This window comes from Dipodomys merriami, unplaced genomic scaffold (genome assembly GCF_024711535.1).
Source record: "Dipodomys merriami isolate MVZ:Mamm:240054 unplaced genomic scaffold, mDipMer1.0.p SCAF_9, whole genome shotgun sequence".
Taxonomy (NCBI): domain Eukaryota; kingdom Metazoa; phylum Chordata; class Mammalia; order Rodentia; family Heteromyidae; genus Dipodomys; species Dipodomys merriami.
In genome coordinates this window covers 29,568,750-29,595,816 of record NW_027206512.1, presented here as the reverse complement: position 1 = coordinate 29,595,816, position 27,067 = coordinate 29,568,750, and positions in this window count along the sequence as shown.

Genomic DNA, 27,067 nt, shown 5'->3' with positions numbered 1-27,067 from the left:
GTAAATAAACTGTTAATATACTATGTTTTCTAAAAATGAATCTATTTAAAAACACTCAGAATTTATAATCTGTGAAATGTAAGTAAATTAAACAGTTTCTCTTTACCTATTTAAAATAAGCTTGATTAAAATTAGTAACTCCATTAAAACTATTAATAATGCTCTGTTAATAATTATCAGCAATCTAACGCAAAATAATAAAAAATTAATCATCCTTTAACTTTCTGAATTAAAATTTGGACTCAGTCTTACGTGGTGTCTTGCCTGAAAATAACTGAGGAAAAAAAGAGATCTTGTAACTTTGAAAGAGGACATCTGGGAAGACTAAGGAAACTAAGTGTCTTGAACCTTTAAGTTCTGATATATAGTTTCTTTGCCAGTGGAAAAAGTCTTGATTATATTAAGAAGCCTATATTATACAACCTAATGTGCATAATATAGCTGAGGTTGTAGTTTTAAATTTTATTTGCTTTTTAATTTTTTTATATTTTTATTACCTTGAAGTAGTTATTCAAAAGTGTCACCATTTAACAAGTCAGTTTCTAAGTACAATAAATCTTGATTGATATCACCCTTTTATCATTCTCCCCTATGTCTTAACCCTACCCTTCCCCTCAATTTTCCTAATTTCATATCAATAATATCACTGCATCTCTCCTCCATCAAATATTAGCTTTTAATTGATAAAAATATATTTATATAGCCATATGTGGTAGTGGCTATTCTTCATCACCAAAGATTAGACAATTGAGTTTGAATATGGAGTATAAAAAATGATTGTCTTTATCCACTTGGAAATTAGAGATCGAATCTCAATTTTGTAGAATTTCATTTCCTGCATGAATCTTTTTAAGAGAAATATTTTGGCTAAATTGCCAGAGAAGAAAGATGTTAGTCAGAAATTAAATTTTCTTTTCACTTTATAGCCATTAATAACTTAATGAATAATATAATAAATAATCACCAAAGAGCAATAGGCCTATAAAGCCTTTTTTCTTTTTCTCTGAGCACAACTCAGTAATATGCTTACAACAACAACAACAAAAAAAGAAAGAAAATAAAAGCAGTGTTACATTTTAAAAAAAAGATCAAAAGTCCTCAAATCCAGATTATATCCTTAACACCAAATGTATTTTAAATTTTTCTTGGGGATTGATTATGACTCTTGATGCTCATGGTTTTATTCCTACTTTGAAGATCATTTCTGAATGTTTTATTAATGGAGAACATTTTTTTTAATGTTGACTGTTCCTTCATTAGTGTTCTCTGCTTTCTTTTACACTGGTGTTTCATAAATACAGTTGGAACTCTCTGAGCTCTCCATTTCTCTTCATGGTCTTCCACAAACTATTGTGCACTTATCCCTATTATTTTTCTCATACTTTCCTAACTTTCCAAAGTTTAGTGTTCAGGTACCTAATTATTCTCTACCTTCATTCACCTCAGCACTAGCTTATTCTATGGGACTACCCAAAGCGACTTCATTTTGAAGAACATTTTGAAGTCATTTTCCTTCTTCCCCCCAAAACTAAATATCCATTCTGATACTCAGATTAATTCAGATCAAATGATAATAGCACTGCCAATCTACTTTAATAATGTCAAAAGGACTTTATATTCAGAGAGATACAAAGGAACACAATAAAATAAATGGCAGGAATTAAGTAGAATGAGTACTTCAATTGGAAAAGGAGAAAAATGGCTGGAATTTCAATTAGAACAGCAAGCAGGACTGTTTCTTTTGCTCCCCACTAGGAGACTTGGTTATCACCTAGGAAAGTAAAGGGCTTATCAACTGACCTACCTTTGGTGAATGAGTCTCGGTGATGATGGGAAGATAGCAGAAATCATTATTACATTTCGCTCTTATTTCAGGTTTGAGAGCTTTTGTGATCTGTGGCAAAGAATCTTGATCTATTTCCTACAGCTGGAAAGAAAGTCTCCTTCAAGCTCCCCAATGATAATATCATTTATGCTTTTCTTCTAACTCATATCCTTTTGATGACCTACTGCCAATAAGAAGTTTGTCAGTTTTAATTATTCATACTTTCAATTTTTTGCTTCTTTTAAAGCTGACTCATAATATATTCAAATGCAAAAATAATGACATTTGTTAATAGAAAATATTTTGGCATGAACCTGATAGATATGACCATTCTTACAAGGCTTTTATAATTATATTAAAATAGAAATTAGACACTAGGTAATTAGAGTGACTATATTCATGATATTTATAATCAGACAATAATAAATATTAAATCTACATTTGTGCATATGGAAATCATATATTTATTCATACTAATAAACACATTTTTCTCAATGGAGTATCCTATTTAAGATTTGTATTTGAAATGTATTTCTCCTTTACCATAGCTTTTCAGAGCAGGAATAATATGTAGCTTGGATCATTGTGGAAACCATAGCTTCATAGATAAGTCCTCTTACATAAAGATATTAATAAGGTTTGTACTTCTAAGTTCTGTTTCAATTATATTTTTATTATATTTAAGTAGCTGTTCAAAGAGGATATGATTCAACATGTCAGATTATGAGCACAATGCATATTGAGCAACATTATCCCTTTCATCATTCTCTTTTATCCTTCTGTACCCTTCCCTCCCTTCAAATTTCAAAATTTATATGGAATATGTTGTTATTAACATTTATAAGTCTAACTTTTATCTATATCATATTGTTACATGGTCTCTTTAATTGTTTTGCTACACAACTTGATACTTTTTGTTCATAATAATCTTCTTTGGTTGAAGATTTTATAAGCATATGTATATATTGGAAAATTATACCACACAGATGCTCTTTTGTTTGCTTTGTTTTCTTTCTACTATTTCTCTATATGAGACTAACAACATTGTATAGAAATAAAGAGGAATCAATTAAAATATTAATTATTAATTAGATACAGTTTGAAATTTTTCTGAGTTAAACTATTTAACTTAAGAGAAATGTAGTTTGAGTTTTTTAAAGGTTGCTGTGAATGTTATCAACAAAAATAAGAGGGAAGAAAAAGCTCCAAGCTGGTGTGAATAACACACCATCAGTAAAAGTCAGACTTCCCATCCTTGACTAGCAAAGGTGTAAATGAGCCTCTGAGGCTAGTGCTAATTACAGAAATCTAAAGACAGAAACTGCTGCTCTCAAGCTTGGAAGCAAAGTGAGACCCAGTAATGATTTCCAAAGTGTAATTTTAGAACTTTTTCCTGTGATACTATGCATCTTTCTAACTATGAGTAACAGTGAAATCACTCATGAAAGGCATTTTATCTGGAAGGGTTGAAAAACATTTGTAAGTACACATTTGGGATAATAGCTGTTTAAAGATATTTTAAATTATTAATGTTCCTTGATGTGATGTCTGGTAGTCTAAGTTAACTGGACATTTTCAATGATTTTACTGATAGCCTTTTCAAAAATTGAAACACTGAAAAGATATCATGATAATTTTGTATATGATGGATTAACTTACAGATGAATGGGAGTTTTGTATTTTAAGGGTGAAGAACTACTGTAATTACTAAACCAGGTAAGGAAAGTACTAACGTTTTATATGTGTGACTCTGCTATATAACAAAGCACTACATTGTAGTAAAGTATGAGCTCATTAAAATTACTCATTATTTTTGTCTCTATAAATATGCAATGAAATCTACAAATTATAATACAGCTGGTCCTTCATAATCTTGAATTCTGTATCCACATATTCAACCAATTACAAGAAAAAGTATTTGAAATAAAATTGTAAGTATACTGAGGACATCAAAACTTTCCATGCTATTATTCTATAAACAGTATAATCTGATAACTATTCACATACCTTTTGTATTATATTATGTATTATAAATATATAAAAATATGTATGTATGTTGTATGAACGTTCTATATCATACTATGCTAGGTGGTCATCAGAGAGTTTTGAGTCTGCCAGTATTTGCAACTAATGACTTAAGATAAAGAGAGACAATTGTATTGTGAAAATACACTTCATGTCATGATACCTTAGGATTTTTATAGCTATTGAAACTTCAATAGCCTTCTGCATTGAACCGTTGTGGGGCTTGAACTCTGGGCCTAGGCACTGTCCCTCTGCTCTTCAGCTCAAGGCTAGTGCTCTACCACTTGAGCCACAGTGCCACTTCCAGCTTTTTCTGCTTATGTGGTCCTGAGAATTCAACCCAGGGCCTCATGCATGCAAGGCAAGCACTCTACCACTGAGCCACCTTTTCAACCCATGCATTGATTCATTTTTATCTCCTCTTAAAAGTGTCTTTCCTTCTGGGTGCCGGTGGCTCACATCTGTAATCCTAGCTACTCAGGAGGCTGAGATATGAGGATTGTGGTTCAAAGCCAGCCTGGGCAGGAGACTCTGTGAGACTCTTATCTCCAATAAACATCTCAAAAAATCAGAAGTGGTGCTGTGGCCCAAGTGGTAGAGTGCTCGTGTTGACCTTAATAACTGAGAGACAGTGCCCAGGCTGAGTTCAAGCCCCAGCACCGACAAACAAACAAACAAAACCCTATCTTTCCTGATCTGGAAAAAAAAAATGTTAAATGGCATAAGGCCCAGAAAGACAAAGGATGCATGTATTTATATATAGAAGTCAGAATTAGCTTATATACTTATAAGTATGTTGGGTGGTATGCAAGTATACACAAATGTATTAACTGATGCACAATAGATTCAAGAAATAATACAAATGGTATAATTACTTAAAAAGGCAAAGTCAAAAGGTCAGTACTCAAAAAGGTTGTTGTGGGGCAAAGAGGAAAAGGGTGGCGAGGAAAAATGCCAACAAGAATCCAATGTAGATCCTACAAAATTAAGAAGAGTAATGGAAGGAGTAAGTAGGGGAAGGATGGCAGAGAATATTCAAACAGGTGAGCCTGGTCAAGGTATTTGATTTATAAACTACTTTGTTAATGGCCACCGGTTTTATACAACTACTTAAAGATAATTTTAAAGATGCCATGGAATAGTCCATTTTTGAAAGGTTTCCAAAGACAACTAAATTTAATAATCCCATATGGGGTTATCCCATCCCATATGGGAATTAAGACTATGGCACAGGTATGAGAAAAAGATATGATCAGGAGCTGGGTGATCTGGGTTTTCATCCCACTTTTGTTTTTCCAGTTTTGCATGCTGTCTTCTCAATTTACTGATTTTAAAAAAGGGAAGACATAGACTGGCTAAGGCAATAGAGCACAGTGGGTATATTTGTTCAAAGTACACTGTATGCATCTATGGATTTATTACAACGAAAATCCTTCTAATCTTGTCTTAACATAAGATGATAAAATATAGTTAAAAAAACTATCATTCCCTATCAGAAAAAAGTGTTCTTTTGATCTGTCATTTATAGAGTATTTCACTCTTTCACATTTGGAAACAAACTTAATAGTTAACAATCACTATCATTAATTATCACAAATTATTGTAGATTCCATGCAAGATCACATGAACACATAATTATATATATGGGCTTAAAATATTTTTTGACATTTTACGACTCTCTTTCTCAAGTATGTATTTGAACATTTTTTACAGATCATAAAATTTAAAATTATATTATTGTTAATGGTTACATAATTAGGGTACTATAAGTTCCTCATAAACTGTGAATATTCTATATTTTCCTGTCTCATTTATTTTATTCTGTTTCTGGTTGGAAAGCCATATGCTATTGTGCTTTTGTTCATAAGCTTTACATATGAACTGCTAGAGAGAGGGCTTATCTTTGTACCATTACTATTAGTTGAGGACCCACAGATAAATTATTTATTCATAATGAAGAGGTTACTATTGGACACCATAAAGGAAAATTGTATTATCTCATAAAGATTTCATACTTGACACAGTTCTTCCTTCCAGATAACAAAAGGTAATGGCTATGTGAAATACTGAAGGCAAAAGGCAGGCTCTGAAGTGCCACAACATGTATCAACAATGCGTATATCATGATCTGTACAATATGCAAGTTAATCTGAGTTGTCATTGCTGTCCTAGGACATAACCAAACCAAAACAATAACCACAATAAAAAAATCATTTCTCTGTGCAACTGGCAGTTCTCAACAAGCCGGTTCCTCCCAGGAATCTTTGACACAAAAAGTAATCTTCAGGTGGAGGAGACTAAATGAAGGTTCTGAATATTTCTCCTCTTTCTATGGCCAAGATGGCAAATTAAAACAAGTAACATAATCCAAATACGTGCCAGACACTAATAACAACCTCAGAGACTCAACAGATACAAAGGTGTCTGTAACCCAGGCACTTGTTCTGGCTCCTGCAACAACTGGGTGAATCCTTATGGGTGTTAGTAAACAACTAAATAGACAAGTAATTGAGGAATAGTTCCAATCATAGCAGTATGAAGGAATTAATGTTTCTACAATACTACACACTGTTGCTCCAGTGAATTTTTCTTTGCAAACACTATCCAAAAATATAAACGGAAACATTCATTTCATTTATTCTGAAATTCTTGTGATATATATGCACATATATGTGATATTTATATAAAATTCTTGTGATATGTACACATATATTTAATATATATGTCTTAAGAGTTTCAGAAAAATGAGATGTTTATGTCTATTTATTTATAAATAATGTATATGTGTGTGGATATATAGTACTGAAAGAAAGTCTATACACACATATATTTTACTAAAAGCTTACCTACAGTGCTTGATTATTGTCACAACATACTTGAAGGAGCCATGATCATATTAAGCCTTTGCCAAGAGCAAAACATTGTTCTAACATATTGATGCTATGAAATATCAAATATTCCAGATATTCGGGAGTACATGTCAGAAACTTAGAAATATTTAAATTCAGGTAAATTTTTCATCTGGATAGAATTTTAATTTAGATAAAATATTTTTGAACTTTTTCCTGATTCTTTATTATTTTCTTCTCTTACTGAAATTCATATTATAGACCTGCTGATATGTATAATAACCAGCCTGGCTACATTTCTTGGAAGCATTTTATATTTGTTCTTAACTTTTTGTGTTTTTCAAATTTTATTTATTTGTTTTATTATCTTTAAATGGCTGTACAAAGGGAATTCAATTCAACATGACAGTTGATGTGCACAATGATCTCAGTTAATGTCATGTCTTTCATCATTATCCCCTGTCTTTCTCACTGTTCATGTGAAGCCTCTGTCTAGTAATTCTAAACATTTTGAGATTAAGCTATGAAAAAAGCTGGTGAGTTTCATCACACTCCCACAACATGTATGGATTCAATATGCACGTATATGTACATTTATATATTCTTATGAACACATGAGTGTACTATATATTTTTTTCTTTGTATTTCAGCATATGTGGCCATTATGCATTCTTTACAATATTTTTAACTTTTAATTCTATAATGGCATATTTGATGTCCTTGTCAAATGAGTCTTACTTCTGTATCTTTGAAAGGAATGACCTGTTATTTGATATTATTTTTATGAATACTGTAATTGTCTGTTACTTTGCATTTTCTATAATTTTTGAGAATTTTAGATGGTGTTTCAAGAGTGGGTAGAGATTTAACTTCTCAGACTTTTCTTAGACATTTTATCTTAACTTATAAAGCTTTGCATATAAACAGCATAATAATTCAAAAAGTTTATAAAATATTTACTGTTATGACTAAAGAACAAAAAAACTAATTTTGATGATTAATTAAAAGTATGCAGTAACATATGATGATAAGAGCAAATGAAAGACATTACAAATTGAGGACACATTAGAACATATGGTAAAATTAATGTATTGTCTGTAAATTTGCATTAGTTCTGAATATATTAAATTCTGAGTAAACTGGGGAGTAACTGAAGTAACTTCAATACAAAGGTGTTTACTGGTAATCAAACCTAGAAATTGGTACATAATTTTCTAAAACCATAATATAATAGACCTGCAAGTATGGGAAAATGCCAAGTGTTTCAGGACTATAAAATTATGCTTCTGTTACATATAAAACACTTAATAATACTGGAATACTATGTGAAATAATATACAAATCCTAGAAGTGATTGTATACACTTATGTCATTGGCAAAGATTCCTAAAGTGACAAAAACCGTAATACAAATTATTTACTTGCTGATTTCTTAAGGTGATAAATATCAATTTTGAGTTGATGTTAAGAATTTGCTTGGCTCAGGAGAAGAGATCTTCAGACTGAGAAATCTTGGAAACAATGTAAGACAGATGAAGTATACGAATCATGTCTTTTTCCAAGTATCATACGTAAAAGTCTGCTCTTTGACATCCTTTCACTGTTTCTTCAGCCTGAGCCTTAGAAACCAGTTTTTGCCCCTGAACTCAGCAACTCTTATTTTTGATTCCCATGTGCAATTGGAAAACGTTGAGAAGTATATAATTGTGATTTAAAAAAAATTGTTTTCACTTTTTCCCAATTGGTTTTCACTCATTACACCCCTGAATTAGTCACATTTCTGCATCTCTGATAGTTAGGATGCATCCATGTTTGTGGTGGATGTGGGTTTTCTGGTTAACTAGGTAAGAAACCGGTAGCCAAAACACCATTTACTTCAGTCTAATTCAGTGGCAGAGACTACCCATATGATGAAACCAATAGCTCTCCTTTGGTAGTAATTCAGAATTCTTAAAAAAATGATCAGTCATAAAATGTCCGTTTGTTAGCACTGCATTATGAGGAGTATGCTTTTGGAGCCTCAAGATTTGCTAAGGATCTTTGCACTCTCCACTCTGAGAAGGTAGAACAGATCAGGCAAACAAAAAACTTCCTTCTTTGGATTCAAATTTAACTTTTTTTTTTTTGGTCTGTGGTGGGGCTTGAACTCTGGGCCTGGGCACTGTCCCTCAGCTCTTCAATTCAAGGAGAGTGCTCTACAACTTGAGCCACAGCACCACTTCTGAAATTTACCTTGATCTTTGTGTCATTGCTGAAGACTTTCACCTAACTAGTTCTATGAAGCTGCAGAATCCAGAAGGTAATGTTTTCTTGTTTATTGCCTACCAATGACTGAATTTGTTCTTTCCTGTTCTACTGTGGTGCAGACTCATGAGAAGACTCTGACCTATCCCATGTGCTTCTGCTGAGCTTTACATTTTATTATTCAAGCATCAAAGTTATGTATTGAACAGAATTTGAATATCATTTGAATTAGTGACACTGGCTGATAAAAAAAATCTGATTTGAATGCTCTGATATCAGAATTATGTCCTCATATGGACAGTATTATATCTTTTCTAGCCTTTTTTTCTTTTAAAGAGATTATTATTTTTTTAAATACTCTGATAATTTAGTAATAATGTGTTTATTATCTTTCTTTTTAAAGGAAAGAAACACTAAATGTACCACATACTTTAAGGGAAAATGAGTGAGGCCTATTCTTTGCAATTGAGAGAGTCATTCAAGTTTCTAATTCCTGTACTATGACTGAAGCCTTGGTATCAACTGAGAGATGTGACTCCCAGTACATATTGACAGTGCATATTACTAACTTAGCTGCTAGTTGTTCTTTTAGAGATTCATCTCACTGAGAATATGAGCAGCAATACAATTTTGTATGGAAATTAAGCTTCTTCCCATTGGTTGTGGTGATGTCATCAATGTGGAAATGATTTAAACCCAATTTTAGAGTTCTGATTCAGTACATCAGAAGTTATTTCTCCTTCAGCATTTACAAGGTAATTGAGAGCAGTTATACTAGGTAACAACTTTTGTTAAACTTGCAGTTTATGTATATTTGCAGCATAGCACAGAATTCATAAGCACCTAAAATGATTTTTCCACTAACACATTTTTTTCTTATAAAACATTCCAGCATAAGGACACATAAAACAAATTATAAAGAAATTGTGTTAAAATTTTCTGGAATTGGGGCTGGGAAAGTGGCTCAGTGGTAGAGCGCTTGCCTTGCATACATGAGGCCCTGGGTTTGATTCCTCAGCACAACATAAGCAAAAAGAAAAAAAAGCCGGAAGTGGGCCACGACCGGACCCCCCCAAAAAAAATTCTGGAATTGTAAATCATAATTATATTTATCCTTTGCTCATCTAGGAAATTTATCAAAAGCATACTATTTATGAATCTTTTTTTCTATTAAAAAACATCAATAGCAAGGCTATTGAGTTTATCTCAGATATTTGAAATTACTGTGTAATATGATTGACAATAAAAAATGTTCAAAAAGATATGTGATCGAACATAGCAAAAATAAGTGATATAAATGTAGTTCAACAGTAATTGGTAAAAAGAACTCAAATGAGTTCTGTCATCAGTTTATCCAAATCATTTTATTTTTAATTCTCAGACCTTTATTAGATTGCTCTTTTACAACTCATCCTATTTTTTTCTTAACAAAATAGAAAATACCTCTTTTTTAAGACTTATTTAAGATAGCCCAGTGTCAAAATTCTGTCAAAGGCTTCCTTTGCAAGACAAATCTTTTCCATATACATGTATATTTTTTTCTATTTCTGCATGTTCCCAGTCTAATCAAAGGAAAACTTTTAAATTGTCAACCATAGTTCAGATCTTTCTCTTGCTTTTTCTTTTTTTCTCTCATGATAGGAACAAGCTGTAATTAAAAGAGTTATTGTATACACATTAACAATTTTCTTCTTTTTTTATTGACAGAATACCATACAGAGGAGTTACAATTAAATGGGCAAGATAACAAGTACATATCTTATCAAGCATTGTTGCCTCCTCCTTGTTTCCCTTTGCATCCCTTCCCATATTCCACCCCTCCCCTCACCAGATCCTCCCCCCACCCCCACCAAAGTTGTTAAGTTCGTTTTTCGGCATAAGGACTTGTACATCTCATTGTTACAATGGGTCCATCTGTATCCCTATTTAAACGATTTTTTTTTCCCTTCCACTCCACAAATTATACCAACATCAAATACAGTGAAAGCATGGGGTATACTTTGGGGGAAGGACATGCAAATCAACATAGAAATAATCTTATAAAAATGATAGAAACAATTGCATGAAAGGAAAAAAAACAAAAAAACACATTTGAATACTTATCTTGGGGTTCATTCCACTAACATCTGATCTTTTCTGCTTGACTCAGACATATAGTAGTTATTGAAAATAAGGGAAACCATGGGACCTATGTTTCCTAGGACCTGACTTACCTCACTTACAATTTTCTCCAAGTCTTTCCATTTCCTAACAAATGGGGCAATGTCATTCTTTCTGATGGAGGCATAGAATTCCATTGTGTATATATACCACATTTTCTTGGTACATTCATCTACTGAGGGACATCTGGATTGGTTGTATATCTTAGCTATGGTAAATAATGCTGAAATAAATATAGTCGTGCTGGTAGCTTTAGTGTGGTATTGTGATCATTTAGGTAAATGCCCAAAAGTGGGATTGCTTGGTCATAGGGGAGCTCTATGTGGAGTCTTTTGAGGAACCTCCATACTACTTTCCAAAGTGTTCGAAAAAGTTTACACTCCCACCAACAATGCAGTAAGGTTTCCTTCTGTCCATATCCCCTCCACCATCTGTTGTTATTAGAGTTCTTATTGTAGCCATTCTAACTGGGGTGAGGTGATATCTCAATGTTGTTTTGATTTGCATTCCTTTATGTCTAGAGAGGTTGAGCATTTCTTCTTGTGTCCATTGGCCATCCTTCTTTCCTCTTCAGAAAAGTTTCTCTTTAAGTCTTTAGCCCACTTATTTATTCGGCAGTTGTTTCTTTGAAGATTTGTTTTTGGGGAATTTAATTTTTTAAGTTCCAGGTATATTTTAGATATGAGACTCTTGTCTGTTGTATGGCTAGTGATGATCTTCTCCCAATCCATGGGCTTTCTATTGATCTTGCTAGCTATGTCCTTTGCCATGCAGAAGCTCTGCAATTTCATGTAATCCCATTTTTTCCAACTTTTCTTTGATTTGTTGTGTTTCTGGGTCTCTATTAAGAAAATTTCGGCTTGTACCAAGGAGACCTAGGGTTTCTCCTATTCCATCCTGTAATGTTTTCAGAGTGTCTGCTTTGACTCCGAGAGCTTTGATACACTTGGAGTTGATTCTGGTGCAGGGTGATATATAAGGATCTAGCTTTAGTTTTATACAAGTAGTTAACCGATTTTACCAGCACCATTTTCTGAAGAGGCTGTCTTTCTTCCATTCTATGTTTTTAGCTCCTTTATCAAAGATTAGATGGCTATAGGTCTGTGGGTTCATTTCTGGGTTTTCAAGTCTATTCCATTGGTCCTGGGGTCTGTTCTTGTGCCAGTACCAAGCTGCTTTGATTACTATGGGTTTGTAGTAGTTTGAAATTTGGTGTTGATATTCCTCCAGCACTGTTTTTTCTGTTAAGGATCGTTTTTGCCATTTGGGGTCTTTTATTGTTGCATATGAATTTTTGGATTGCCTCTTCTATTTCCTTAAAGAATGATGTTGGAATTTTGATAGGTTTCACATTGAATTTGTAGATAGCCTTGGGAAGTATTGCCATTTTCATGATGTTGATCCTTCCAATCTAGGAGCAAGGGAGTTTTTGCCACTTTCTAAGTTCTGTTTTGATTACCTTTTTAAGATTTTTAAAGTTTTCATCATAGAGGTCCTTCACTTCTTTGGTTAAGTTAATTCCTAGGTGTTTTATTTTTTTGTGGGGCTATTACAAATGCAGTTGCTTTCCTAATTTCAGCCACACTTTTCTCATTGTTGGCATATGGAAAAGCCATTGATTTTTGAGGGTTAATTTTATGCCCTGCTACTTTAGCAAAGTTTTGAATCAGCTTGAGTAATTTGGGAGTGGAGTCCATTGGATTCTCTAAATACAAGATAATATCATCTGCAAAGAGGGAGAGTTTTACTTCTTCTTTCCCTATTTGGATCCCCTTTATATTTGCATCTTATTGCTGTAGCTACACATTCTAATACTAAATTGAAGAGAAGTGGAGAGAGTAGACATCCTTGTCTCGTTCCTGAGTTAAGAGGAAATGTCTTTAGTTTTTCACAACGAACTATAATGCTGGCTGTAAGTTTGTCATATATAGCCTTTATTGTATTGAGGAATGTTCCATGGATTCCTAATTTTTCCAGAACCTTCATCATAAAGGGGTGTTAGATCTTGCCAAATGCTTTTTCTTCATCTATTGAGATAACCATGTGGTTCATATCCTTGCTCTTGTTGATGTGATGAATTATATTAATTGATTTGTGTATATTGAACCAGCTTTGCATCCCTGAAATGAATCCTGTTTGATCGTGGTGTATGATTTTTTTGGATGAATTGTTGAAGTCGATTGGCCAAAATTTCGTTGAGAAGTTTTTGCATCAAAGTTCATCAAAGAAATGGGTCTATGGGTCTCTTCCTTTGATGAGTCCCTGTCTGCTTTTGGGATGAGGTTTATGATGGCTTCATAGAATGTGTTCAGTAGTGAACTTTCAATTTCATTGACGAGTTGGAGGAGTATTGGTGTGAGCTCTGCTTTGAAGGCCTTGTAGAATTCCACTGGAAAACCATCTGGTCCTGGGCTTTTCTTAGATGGGAGGTCTCTTATTGCTGTTTCTATTTCAGTGCATGATATGGGCCTGTTAAGATGGTATAACTCATCTTGGTTTAGTTTCAGCATGTCAATATTTGCTAGGAAAAGGTCCATTTCTGCCAAGTTCTCAAACTTAGTAGCATAAAGTTTTGAGAAGTATTCCCTTATAATGTTCTGAATCTTGGTTGTTTCTGTGGTGATGTTTCCATTCTCATCTCTGAGTTTATTAATTTGGGTGTGTTCTCTTCTTTTTCTGATAAGATTTGCTAAGGGTCTGTCAATTTTGTTAATTTTTTCAAAGAACCAACTCTTTGTTTTGTTGATTCTTTCTATTTTTTTTTTTGGATTCTAACTCATTTAATTTTGATTTAATTTAAATCATTTCTTTCCGTCTACTGGGTTGGGGTTTATCTTGCTGTTCTTTTTCAAGGAGGCTCAGCTGTCTCATTAAATTGTTGGTGTCAGATCTCTCCTATTTGTTGATGTAGGAACTCAGAGCTATAAACTTGCCTCTCAGTACTGCCTTTGCTGTGTTCCAGAGGAGTTGGTAGTTTGTGTGCTAATTTTTCTTGACTATCATTAACACTTGAATTTCGTTTCTAATCTCTTCTATGACCCACTGATGGTTTAACAGTGTGTTGTTCAGCCTCCATGTGTTACAGGACTTTCGTTGGTGGCTTTTGTTGTTGAGTTCTAATTTTATTCCTTTGTGGTCTGAGAGAATGCAAGGTATAACTTCAATGTTTCTGAATTTGGACTACTTTGCTTTGTGACCTAAAATGTGGTCTATTTTGGAAAATGTTCCATGTGCTGGTGAGAAGCACGTGTATTCTGATGCTGCTGGGTGAAATATTGGGTAGATGTCTGTTAAATCTAGTTGATCTATGCAGTTGTTTAGGACTGCGGTTTCTCTGTTGAGTTTTTGCCTAGTTGATCTATCTAGTGGGGAGAGTGGTGTGTTAAAGTCCCTGACAATTAATGTCTTTGGATCTATATGAGATTTGAAGGAAAGTAGGGTTTCTTGGATAAATTTGGGTGCTCCGTTATTTGGTGAATAGATTTAGAATTGTAATATCCTCTTGAAGGAGAGATCCCTTAATTAGTATGTAGCGACCTTCTTTATCTCTTCTCACTAATTTTAATTTAAAGTCTATTTTATCTGATATTAGGATTGCAACTCCCACCTTTTTATGGGGCCCGTTTGCTTGGTAGATTTTGTTCCACCCTTTCACTTTCAAAACATGTTTGTTTTTATGGGCAAGATATGACTACTGAAGGCAACGTATAGAAGGATCTTGCTTTTTAAACCAACTAAACAGTCTATGTCACTTAATTGGAGAGTTAAGCCCATAAATGTTAAGAGATAGGACTGAGAGTTATTTGGGAGTTCCTGCCATTTTATCCACCTTTTTGAGGGTTGAGGCAACTAGGTTCTTCCTATGGTTCTTGGATTCTCAGTTTGCATGCAGTTTCTTGGCCTTTATTGTGATCGTGTTCGTTTTCTACGTGTAGGACATCTTTAAGAATCTTTTGTAGGGCTGGTTTGGTGGAGATATATTGTTTCAGTTTTTCTTTGCTATGGAAGGTTTTTATTTGACCTTTGGTTATGAAGGAGAGTTGAGCTGGGTACAGTATTCTTGGTTGATAGTTGTTTTCTTTAGGGCATGGCATACATTGTTCCAGGCTCTTTTTTTTTTTTTTTTTTTTATTGTCTCTGCTGAGAAATCTGAGTTGATTCTGATTTCCTTTTATAGGTGATTGAAGTTTGACAGCTTTAAGGATGTTTTCCTTGGTCTGAATTGATCCTGTGTGGATTATAATGTGACGGTAGGATGTCCTGTTCTGGTCTGGTCTATTTGGAGTTCTAAAATCTTCTTGTATCTGAATAGGCCTATCTTTTTGCATGTTTGGGAAGGTCTCTGCTAGGATCCTGTTTAACAAATTTCCTACACCAGTAACTTCTCTCTCTAGGTGTTCCACTACACCCATTATCCTCAGATTAGGCCTTCTGATTGTGTCTTCCAAATGTTGAATAGATCCATCATATTTCTTGGATTTGTCTTGGATGGTTGTATCTTCTTTCTCTATAATATTTAGGCTGTCTTCAATACCCGAGATTCGATCTTCTGCATGGTCTAACCTACTGTCAAGACTTTCTACTTTGTTTTTTTTATTTCTTTTCCTTCTAATTGGTCGGCTTTGATGGCTTCAAATTCTTTGTTGGAACTTTGTTCTAGATCTTGTAAGAACTTCTTTATTTCCTTAATTTGGTGTTCCATGTTTATTCTCAAATCACTTAGTTGTTTGGTTATGGTTTCCTTGGACTCTCATTCCTTCTGTTGGGCTCTACTGAGCATTCCCTTTGTGATCTCCCTAATTTCTTTCAGTTCTCTATTTATGGATTCCATGAATGCCTCCATTGATCTTCCTCTATTCTCATCCCAATCTCTCAGTTCCTCTAATTCTTCTTGTTTAGCATCCTCATGTTCACACATTTTCTGTACTTCTCTTGGAGTGTTCTCAGCCTGTTCATGTCATTCCTGACTTTCTCTTTGTCTCTTCTCAGCCAGCTCATGCAATTCTTGTCTATTTCTTTGACTGATCTCAACCTGATCAAGCAATTCTTTTATTTCTCTTTGAGTGGTCTCAATCTGCTCACGAAATTCCTATATCAATCTTTGAGTAGCTTCCTCACGCTCAAGAGACTCCTGTATTGATCTTTGGTTTGCCTCCTCTCTCTCCCTATCATGCTCACACTGAGAACTTTGCAGGTTTTCACTCTTTTCATTTACCCTGTTTACCTGTAGTGTTTGTAGAGCTTTTTGGGAACTCTCCTGTGGATTATTCATTATCTGTTCTGTCTCCTGATTGTCATGAGTAGGAGTTGAGATCCCTGGGTTTGCCATTTTTCTTGTGTTTTTCTGGCTTTTTCTGCCCATTTGGCATGAGAATAACACCAGTTTTGTGCTAGAACACTATCTTAAGTCAATCATCAACCAAAGTCTGTAGTTGCACAGTCAAAAGTCTGCAGATACAATGTGGTTCAAGAGATACAATCTATTGAACATCAAACAACTATGTCTTAATGGCCTAAGAACAGCAAAAGAGAATTTGGCAACCAGAAATTACTATATTTAGGGAAAATATGGGAAAAATAGGATTCGAGAGATGTGGGAAGGTGAGGGAGAGTGGAATTAACCATATCCTAACCTCAAAGAGGGAAATGGATTGGACAGAATGATAGCAGAGAGAGAGAGAAAAAAGAAAAAGAAAAAAATAATAAGAAAAAAAGAAAAAGAAAAAGAGATAAGAAAAAATGGAAAAACAAAAATTTAACATTAAAAAGCAAAACCTTTAAAAACTGCAAGTTTGAAGAAGTAGTATTCAGAGAAGAATGAGAATGGGATGAGAGGAGGGGAGGGATAGAAAGGAGACATGAAAAAGTAGAAAAATAAAAATGTTTTAAAATATTATATGGCTAGAAAGAGGTAATACTGCTATTAAGGAATTTAAGTCTACAAGGTTTTGAATTCAGTAATGTGTGTACACAATGGAGGATAATATCTAATAATCGACGATGGGTATATTTAAGGGTGAGCAGAACAGCAATTAAGTCACACAGAAAAGAATGAAAGAGAAGAAGTGAAAAGAATGAGAAAAGAAAGAGAAAAAAAGGATCAAAAGGTCAGTAGAGATTTTTTTAAAAAGTACACACACATATACACCTAAAATAAAAATCATACAAGGAAAAAAAGAAAAAAATACTAGAAAACAAAAATTAAAAATTAAAAAAAATTAAGAATAAGGTACAAAAAAAAGAAAGTTCTTTGATTTTTTTTTTTTTTTTTTGGTGGTGTGGGGGGGGGGGGGGGAAGGGGAAGATTCTGTATCTCCCTTGTGTCCTTAACCAGTCTCTTGTTGGAGTCTCTGGTCTGGTTGTGGTGTTTGGTTTTCCTGTGGCTTGATTGGTTACTTAAGTCAATTTGTTTGGGCAAGCAGAAAAATGATCTGCTTTACCCAGGATTTTGTGATCCTACTCCCAGGATAGTTCCGTGGGAGAGGCATCTGTTTTGAGTATTGCAAAAGAGGGAGATGACTGTTTCCTCTAGTTTGGAGATGAGATGAGGCTAAATTCTGGGTAGAGTTGAGGCCTTTCAGCAAACAGTAGCTTTTCCCTGAGGGGCTAGCTTCTCAGACTCTTGCAGAGCCCAGCCTGGAGCCTTTCTCATGTTTATGTTTACTGAATTTCAACTGATTTTCCAGACTGCTGTAGGGAGGGGCAGCCTCTGGCTCTGTTTACCCAGTGAAGAAAGCCACTCCTGGGGGCAGATTTTCCTCTGCCTGGGCTGGGTGACTTTTTCCTGAGCTGGCAGATCAGGTTAGGTTCTTGTGACCTGCTAAATGACTGTATTGTTTTCTCCCAAGGCCTGAGTTGGAGCTAGCAGCTCAGCCTGACCTTTATCAGTATCAAAGATGGAGATCTCCGGTAGTGGGGGATGGGTGCCTTCCCTCCTCTGCTCCCTGAGGAGTGAGGATGTCAGGCTTCTATTCAAGCCACCAGAGTCTTGGTTCCTGGCTCATCTCTGGTCTGTGATCTTCAGGGTGAAGATGTCTGCTCCTTGTCAGTTCTTGCTGGTGTTAAGTATCATCTGCTCCACTGCCGCATCTTGAGCCTGTGTCCCGGACTCTCTGTGTTGCAGGTATGGCGGCTAAGGCTGCCACAGCAGCCGCGGCTGCTGGCAAGTGCTCAGATCTGTCTGTTTGCCTGGATTTTTTCTCTCTGGCCAAACTCTCTGTACTGTGGTGGCACACTTGGTGTGATTTTCTGGCCTAGGACTATTCAGTTGAACACTAAAACTGCTTTCAATGTGAGAGCTTGTTTTGCCTCCAGGTTCTCCTCCACCATCTTCTTCCAATCTCACATTAACTATTTCCTAAACACAAAGTGAAGACAACCTATCCTCACATTGGCATTTATATTTTCTTTAGCTTTTTAAAAGAGTGAACTATGTATTTTCATGACCTGCTTTTTATGCTATATTTCCTCTTGCATTCTATTTTAGTAAGAAAAGAAAAATTAATTTTTTAGTTAGTACTAACTTTTAAATAGCATTTTTACTGGATAATTTAAATAGAAAAACTAAGATATTTATATTTTTTAAAGACAAGGCAAAATAGTTTCTAATCTTGCTTAGCACACTTGGGCTATCTATGTGAACAATTATTTAATATCTATCACATATTAGCAATATATTATTGTTATATAACTAATAATTATTAGATACCTCTTTTAGGATGCAATCCTAATTTTTTAGCTTGATAATATTAATTTTAAGATAAGGATGAAATTTAGCATGTAATTTTTATTTAGAGAAAAAATCTCTTTTAGAATTAGTTCAGTTAAGCAGTGACTTACATCAGTAGTTTATACAATATAGCATTTAAAAGAATCAGGCTGAATACATTTTTGACATAAGATTTTGAAAAACTAGAGATAAATGAAATAGAAAATTGAAGGTTATGCATTGAGCCATTAGAGGCTACAAATATAGTGATGAGCACAATATTACTTTGGCTTGTATAAGCAAATATTCTATCTAAGTTAAAAGAAAAATTTACCATTCTCATAACAAAGACTAGAGTTATTATGGTTCTAAACAATATTTGGTAATTAACTACGATTCCATCAAGGATTCTGTCATATTTCTATCATTTTCTGTTTGGTTTTATTTGTAGACACAGGCAAAATGCTTGCAGTTGCTCTGGGTATTAAATACAGACATTAAAACACATCTAAAAAGAGAATGTGATTTATTGACTTTCACTTTTAGGGGAGAAAATCTTTTCTTAGAAATCCTCTATAGATTTCCTTTTATAATCACTGCAAAATGTTGGGCCATATGCCTAGACTTAAACTTGTCAATGCCAAGCAAAATGGGAGTACTGTGATTCAGTCAGACCAATTAGGAACTACCTTTAGGGCTAGAATAAATAGGCCCTCTTTGAAAAGGTGAATATAATCCGATTATGTATCGCAAATGTATAGAAATGTTGGCATGAAGAGCATTGCATTTTACAATTAATTTTAAAGCCCAATTTCAGTTAGTATAGAATCTTTGAATGAACTAAAATTTATTCTAATAATTACAATTTTCTTGCACTATAACAATAATAAAAATCACATATAAACTCACCTAAAATAAAATGTATAAGATTATGAAGTTTCTACTCTTGCTTAATAAGCCCCTTTTAAGTCACTTACTAGTTAGGTTCCATTAGACAGAAAAAAAAAATAGTTAAAGGAAAGTCACCACTTAGGTTTTATTTGGAATATTTGTTGGAGAAGCTGAAAACAGGCCAACTTTAAGTTTTGTCAGCAAAAGAATAATCAATTTTGAATCTATTTGCTGATAAAAGTGCTTGTGAATTGAAAAGATTAATAATAATACTTTGGACAAGATAATTAAAATTTGAGAATAACCAGGCTTGCTGCGTTTTGTAAATTGGAAAACTCTGCCAAGATTGGGTTTTAATGGTTTTAAAGGTTTTTAAATGTTGGCTATCATTACAAACAAAAATTCAGGATACAGAGACTAAAGATGAAAGCAGTTTAGAAAAACATCTTTTCTCTTGCAAACTTCAAACCCTAGGAATGGAATCAGCAAGACTCAAAATATGAAATGAATTCTTGGCTATGTTGTTTAATCAAACATGTAGCCAAGGATAATACCCCGGTTGAACAGAATGAGGTAAATGCTTTCATCTTTCTTATTTAAAAAAAAAAAAGTAAATAAAAGAGGAAGATTGGTGTGTGTGTGTGTGTGTGTGTGTGTGTGTGTGTGTGTGTGTGTGTGTGTGTGTGTGTGTGTGTCTTTTTCAATGAGCAAGCAATTTTAGAGTATTCTAAAACCCCAAACATCTAGACTACAATGTTAAACTTCAAGAGTTTTACTTTCTTTATTCCCTTCACTTCTTGTCCTGCAATCTCTGCAGTCAGAAGGAAGGGAAGCTGAGAGAAAAGAATAGTAAAGACCTTATTAATTGTTATGGAGTGATATTTCTAACCTGATTATGAGGTTTTAAAGCCTGGTAAGAACTTGTAACACCTTAAAGAAAGTGTTTGTTAATTTGCATAAGGGGAAGTTTGGTTTATGAGAATGACATTATTGAACAGAAAAAGAAATGCCTACTACTATTGGACTTACTAAGTTAATTTCACCACACTGTATTCAGATTGTTCAACAAAATTCTTGCAAGTGATTTGATTTTAAAGCAATAAGCAGGCTAGATGGAAAGGAATCTTAAAGTCAAAGCTTTGTTTTACATTGCCCAACTCAAGGCTATTTGTTTTATCAACTGGCCAATGTTTTAATTAATTGCTAGTATGGATGACAGAGACAGATTATGAAAGAATAGTTGATATAAAAAACTTCCATTGTTTCCACAATTTTTGTATGCATCTAATCAATATTTACCACCATTTTTGTTTTCTCCTTTACTTGTTTGTGTTTCTTTTTTCTTTTTTTTTTTGAGGGGGGGGACGGTTGTGGGGCCTGAACTCTGGGCATGGGCACTTTCCCTCAACTCTTCAGCCCAAGGCTAGCGCTCTACCACTTGAGCCACAGCACCACTTCTGGCTTTTTTCTTTTTGCTTATGTGGTGCTGAGGAATCGAACCCAAGGCCTCATGCATGCAAGGCAAGCGCTCTACCACTGAGCCACCTTCCCAGCCCATTGTTTCTGTTTCTATACCAGGAAAAAAAATAATCAGTTCTAAATCTATGGTTATTTCAGGTATGTTTGTTCAAAGACAGTGTCACAACTGCCACTTGTCATTTTTTTCTCATAACAAAAGTCAGCCTCAAAAGTCTCAATCAACTCCTAAGAGTAAAGAGTAAAGCCTACACAACCTTTGACCAAACTTTGCCTCAACTAATTCATGCCATGGTTTGGGGAAGATTTATTTATTTATTTATTTTAGTTCATTTTTTTCTATTTTTATTATTATTATGAAAATACCTTAGAGAGGAGTTAGAATTACATTGGCAAAATAATGAGTACATTTCTTATCAAGCATTGTTGCTTCCTCCTTTGTTTCCCCTCCCTCACCCACTCACCCATATTCTCCCCCTCGACCCCACCCCCACCGAAGTTGTGAAGTTCGTTTTTCAACATAACGACTTGTACATCTCAATGATGTTGCATTGGGTACACCTGTATCACTATTTTAACGATGTGTTTTTTCCTTTCCCCTCCACAAATTATACCAACATGAAATACAGTGAAAGCAGGGGCTATATCATGGGGGAGGGACAAACAAAGCAACAAAGAAATCATCTTATAAATATGTTAGAAACAATCGCATGAAAAAAATAACATTTGAATATTTATCTTGGGGTTCATTGCACCTAACATCAACATATCTGACCTTTTCTGCTTGTCTCAGACATACACTAGTTACTGCAAATAAGGGAAACCTTATTTGTTTCCTTGGGCCTGAGTTACTTCACTTACAATTTTCTCCAAGTCTTTCCTTTTCCTAACAAGTGGGGCAATGTCATTCTTTCTGATAGAGGCATAGAGTTCCATTGTGTATATATTCCACATTTTCTTGATCCATTCATCTACTGAAGGGCATCTGGGTTGGTTCCATATCTTACCTATGGTAAATAATGCTGCAATAAACATAGTTGTGGTGGTAGCTTTAGTATGGTCTTGTTTGTGATCATTTGGGTAAATGCCCCAAAGTTGGATTGCTGGGTCATAGGGAAGTTCTATGTGGAGTCTTTTGAGAAAACTCCATACTACTTTCTAAAGTGGTTGAACAAGTTTACACTCCCACCAACAATGCAATGAAGTTCCCTTCTGTCCACATTCCCTCCAGCATCTATTGTTATTAGAGTTCTTGATTATAGCCATACTAACAGGGATGAGGTGGTATCTCAGTGCTGTTTTGATTTGCATTTCTTTTATGACTAGGGAGGTTGAGCATTTCTTCATGTGCCTATTGGCCATGCTTCTTTCCTCTTCAGAGAAGTTTCTCTTTAATTCTTTTGCCCACTTATTGGGCATTTGTTTCTTTGAGGATTTGTTGTTGGGAGATTTAATTTTTTGAGTTCCAGGTATATTTTAGATATGAGACCCTTGTCTGTTGTATGGCTAGTGAAGATCTTCTCCCAATTTGTGGGTTTTCTATTGATCTTGCTAGCTATGTCCCTTGCCATGCAGAAGCTCTGCAATTTCATTCAAATCCATTTGTCCAACCTTTCTTTGATTTGTTGTGTTTCTGGGTCTCTATTAAGAAAATTTGGGCCTGTCCCAAGGAGACCTAGGGTTTCTCCTATTCCATCCTGTAATGTTTTCAGAGTGTCTGCTTTGACTTTGAGGTTTTTGATCCATTTCAAGTTGATTCTGGTGCAGGGTGATATATAAGGATCTACTTTAGGTTTCTACAAGTGATTAACCAATTTTGCCAGCACCATTTACAGAGGCTGTCTTTCTTCCATTCTATTTTTTTAGCTCCCTTATCAAAGATTAAATGGCTATAAGTGTGTGGGTTTATTTCTGGGTTTTCAATTCTATTCCATTGGTCCTGAAGTATGTTCTTGTGCCATGACCAAGCTGTTTTGATTACTATGGCTTTATAGTAGAGTTTGAAATTTGATATTGATTTTCCTCCAGCAGTGTTCTTTCTGTTGAGGATCATTTTTGCTATTCGGGGTCTTTTATTGTTGCATATGAATTTTTGCATTATCTCTTCTATTTCCTTGAAGAATGAGATTGGAATATTGATAGGTATCACATTGAATTTGTAGATAGCCTTGGGAAGTATTGCCATTTTCATGATGTTGATCCTTCCAATCCAGGAGCATGGGAGCTTTTGCCACTTTCTAAGTTCTGGTTTGATTTCCTTTTTCAGGTGTTTAAAGTTTTCACCACAGAGGTCCTTCACTTCTTTGGTTAAGTTAATTCCTAGGTATTTTATTTTTTGTGGGGCTATTACAAATGCAGTTGCTTTCCTAATTTCAGCCACACTTTTCTCATTGTTGGCATATGGAAAAGCCATTGATTTTTGAGGGTTAATTTTATGCCCTGCTACTTTGCCAAAATTTGAATCAGCTTCAATAATTTGGGAGTGGAGTCCATGGGATTCTTTAAATATAAGTCATATCATCTGCAAAGAGGGAGAGTTTTACTTCTTCTTTCCCTATTTGGATCCCCTTTATATTTGCATCTTATTGCTGTAGCTACACATTCTAATACTAAATTGAAGAGAAATGGAGAGAGTAGACATCCTTGTCTTGTTCCTGAGTTAAGAGGAAATGTCTTTAGTTTTTCACCATTAAGTATAATGCTGGCTGTAGGTTTGTCATATACAGCCTTTATTATATTGAGGAATGTTCCATGGATTCCTAATTTTTCCAGAACCTTCATCATAAAGGGATGTTGGATCTTGTCAAATACTTTTTCTGCATCTATTGAGAAAACCATGTGGTTCATATCCTTGCTCTTGTTGATGTGATGAATTATATTAATTGATTTGCGTATATTGAACCCGCTTTGCATCCCTGAAATGAATCCTGTTTGATCGTGGTGTATGATTTTTTTGGATGAATTGTTGAAGTCGATTGGCCCAAATTTTGTTGAGAAGTTTTGCATCGATGTTCATCAAAGAAATGAGTCTATAGTTCTCTTTCTTTGATGAGTTGGGAGAAGTTTTTTGTAGTGAGGTTTACCCCAAAATATAATTTAGGCCTGTCAGAATTCCTGGCTGTTTTGATTGCATGCTTTAAACACAATAAGGAACAATTAAGATTATCTTGTACATAAGTAAACTTGATTGCTTTGTACTTAACACCTAATTCAAATCCATCATCTTAAATCTGTCCTCTTCCTAGTTTACCAATCAGCCTCACTCAATTCAGAGATAAAACAGGTATCCTTAACTATGCAAAGCCTATTTCTTCTCAGCGCTCTTTACATCATTTGAATTGTGTTTATTGTAGGCCTGTTTTAAGGTTGGATTACCTAAAAATAAACTTATTTGATCAAACAGAACTATGAAATCTTTACATCTGTTTAAATACATCTACAACCATTTCCAAATGATCTAGTGTTCCCATTCATGTGTAAACCAAGGAAATCTACGTTTAAAATGATAATTAAAGAATAATACAAAACATAGAAATCATAATCCTCATATTTCTCATATGTCATCCATTTTCTTCTTTTAGGTGAACATTCTATTTATGTTGTTGTACACACAATTATAATGAATAATTTCCGCTGTTATATTCTTATGGCCCTGTATCTCATAAACTATGATTGTTGAATAGCTACACAAATAAAAAATCTTTTTTGGCTAAGTATAAGGAGGAAAAAAATAATATAGTGCTACTTTCTACAATATGCATTTACTTGATGGTTTTAATATTTTTTTCTCATTGATTCATTTAATGCTAATGAAAGCAGGACTACTTTCTTGGACAATAAACACAGTCTTAAATATCTTATTTGCTTTACAAATATCTATATAATCAAATCAGGTTATATTTCCTCATCCAGGACGTCAATGAAACACAGTAAAATGAGACTGAAAAAGTATCTGTCAAAGTAGCAGTGATATGATTGAATGTCACGAATTCCCATATATGCACATGCATGCAATTTATAGCTAAACATAATTTAGTTTTACATTTATATTCTATCAATTTTGTATTTCAATATCACTAATATTGTGGGCTGAGTTTGCTGCAGATAATTTCTATATTATAATATTTTCTAAGTCAAGTTCAAAGTTCGAGGTAAGGGTATGTTTTTCTATGAAACAGTTTTAAAATAGGCAATATTCGCCAGGTGACAGTGTCTCACGCCTGTAATCCTAGCTACTCAGGAGGCTGAGATCTGAGGATCACAGTTCAAAGCCAGCCTGGGCAGGAAAATCCATGAGATCTTTATCTCCAATTGACCACCAGAAAACAAAAAGTGGCATTGTGGCTCAAGTGGCAGAGCATGCACCTTGAGCTGAAAGGTTTAGGGACAACGTCCACGCCCAAAGTTCAAGCCCCATGACAGACCAAAAATTAAAAAAGCAATTATTTTGTTTTATAATTTAAAGAATTTTATTTAACTCAGTGTTCAAACACAGAACCATAAACAACATAGGTATTTCTTACTTTCCATCCTTACATCTGTATATCCATCCATGCATCCATCCATGCATCCATCCATCCATCCTTTCAGCTATCTGTCTGATGCATCTGTCACATTTTAAGATATTTAAATATGTATGTATCTATTTATCTGTCTGTCTATGTATCTATATGTTTATTTGTCTACCTATCCATCCATTTTTCTACCTGCCATCTACTTTTCACTTCTCTTTAAAGGAACCTATTACTGGTAATCAGCTTATCTAGCTGTGGAGTGTGGCTCCTGTTACTTCCATTTATACTGGACATGCAAGGTCTTGTTTTTTTTTATTTTATTCTGCTTGTAATCTTCTTTCCCTGATTGTCTTTCTAGAGTACTTCAGTCCTCATTGTCCATTCTTTTTATTTTTGTTCTTGATGTCATGAACCTGCAGAAAATAGAGCTATAGAACTATCTCATATGTGAATTGACATTCATGTGTGTACACATACACACAAACATACACATGCACACACACACACACACACACACACACACACACACACTTGAGAGTCAGACTACAGGCAAATATAAGGTAAGACAGATAGAAGCTAAATAAGAGAGGCCCCATCAGTGTGCTTGAAATAACTTGCTTTTTCCCTTTATATTATGAATATTTTATGATCCACCCCCCTTGGAATGTCCAAATACATGAAAGAAAATTTGTAATATTTACTTCAGACTAGCTACATTGGCACATTGTAAGGAGATAAATCATCATTACAACTTTCTGTGTACTTGGAAATATCCAAAAGAATGACATTTTCCCCAAATATCAATATCAGTAAAAGCAGGAATAAAGAAATTCTAGAGCCAAATTGTACATATTATGGTACACCTCTTGCTTTTTATCTTGGATTTTTGTTGGAGAGATTTGAACTCAGGGCCTTTTAGTTTTTAAGTGCATATTCTACAACTTGGGCACATATCTAGTCCCTTTTGCTCAAACTTTTCTTGAGCTGGCCTTGGATTGTAATATCAGACTAGTGCCCTTGAGTATAGAACCCAAAACATGAATACTTATTCTCCTTGTTTGTAAGATAGGGTCTTGTGTCCCTGGAGCTTGTCTTGAGTCATTATCCTGCTATCTCTCTTTCCTGATTATAGTCAGGTGCTATGATGTCTGGCAGCTTTGTTTTTAATTTCTAGTTAGTTTTAAGTTTTACCTTAATATGATGTATATTCGTTGGGAAATCTTTTACGCTTACTTATTATTTTTTATATGTTTCAATTGAATATTAGTAAAAGATACAAATGATTATTCTTTTCCTCTTTACACAGATCTATACGTGATATGTTTGACAGCTAAACCTGTTTATCTTTGAATTGGTAATAAGGGGACATCCACGAA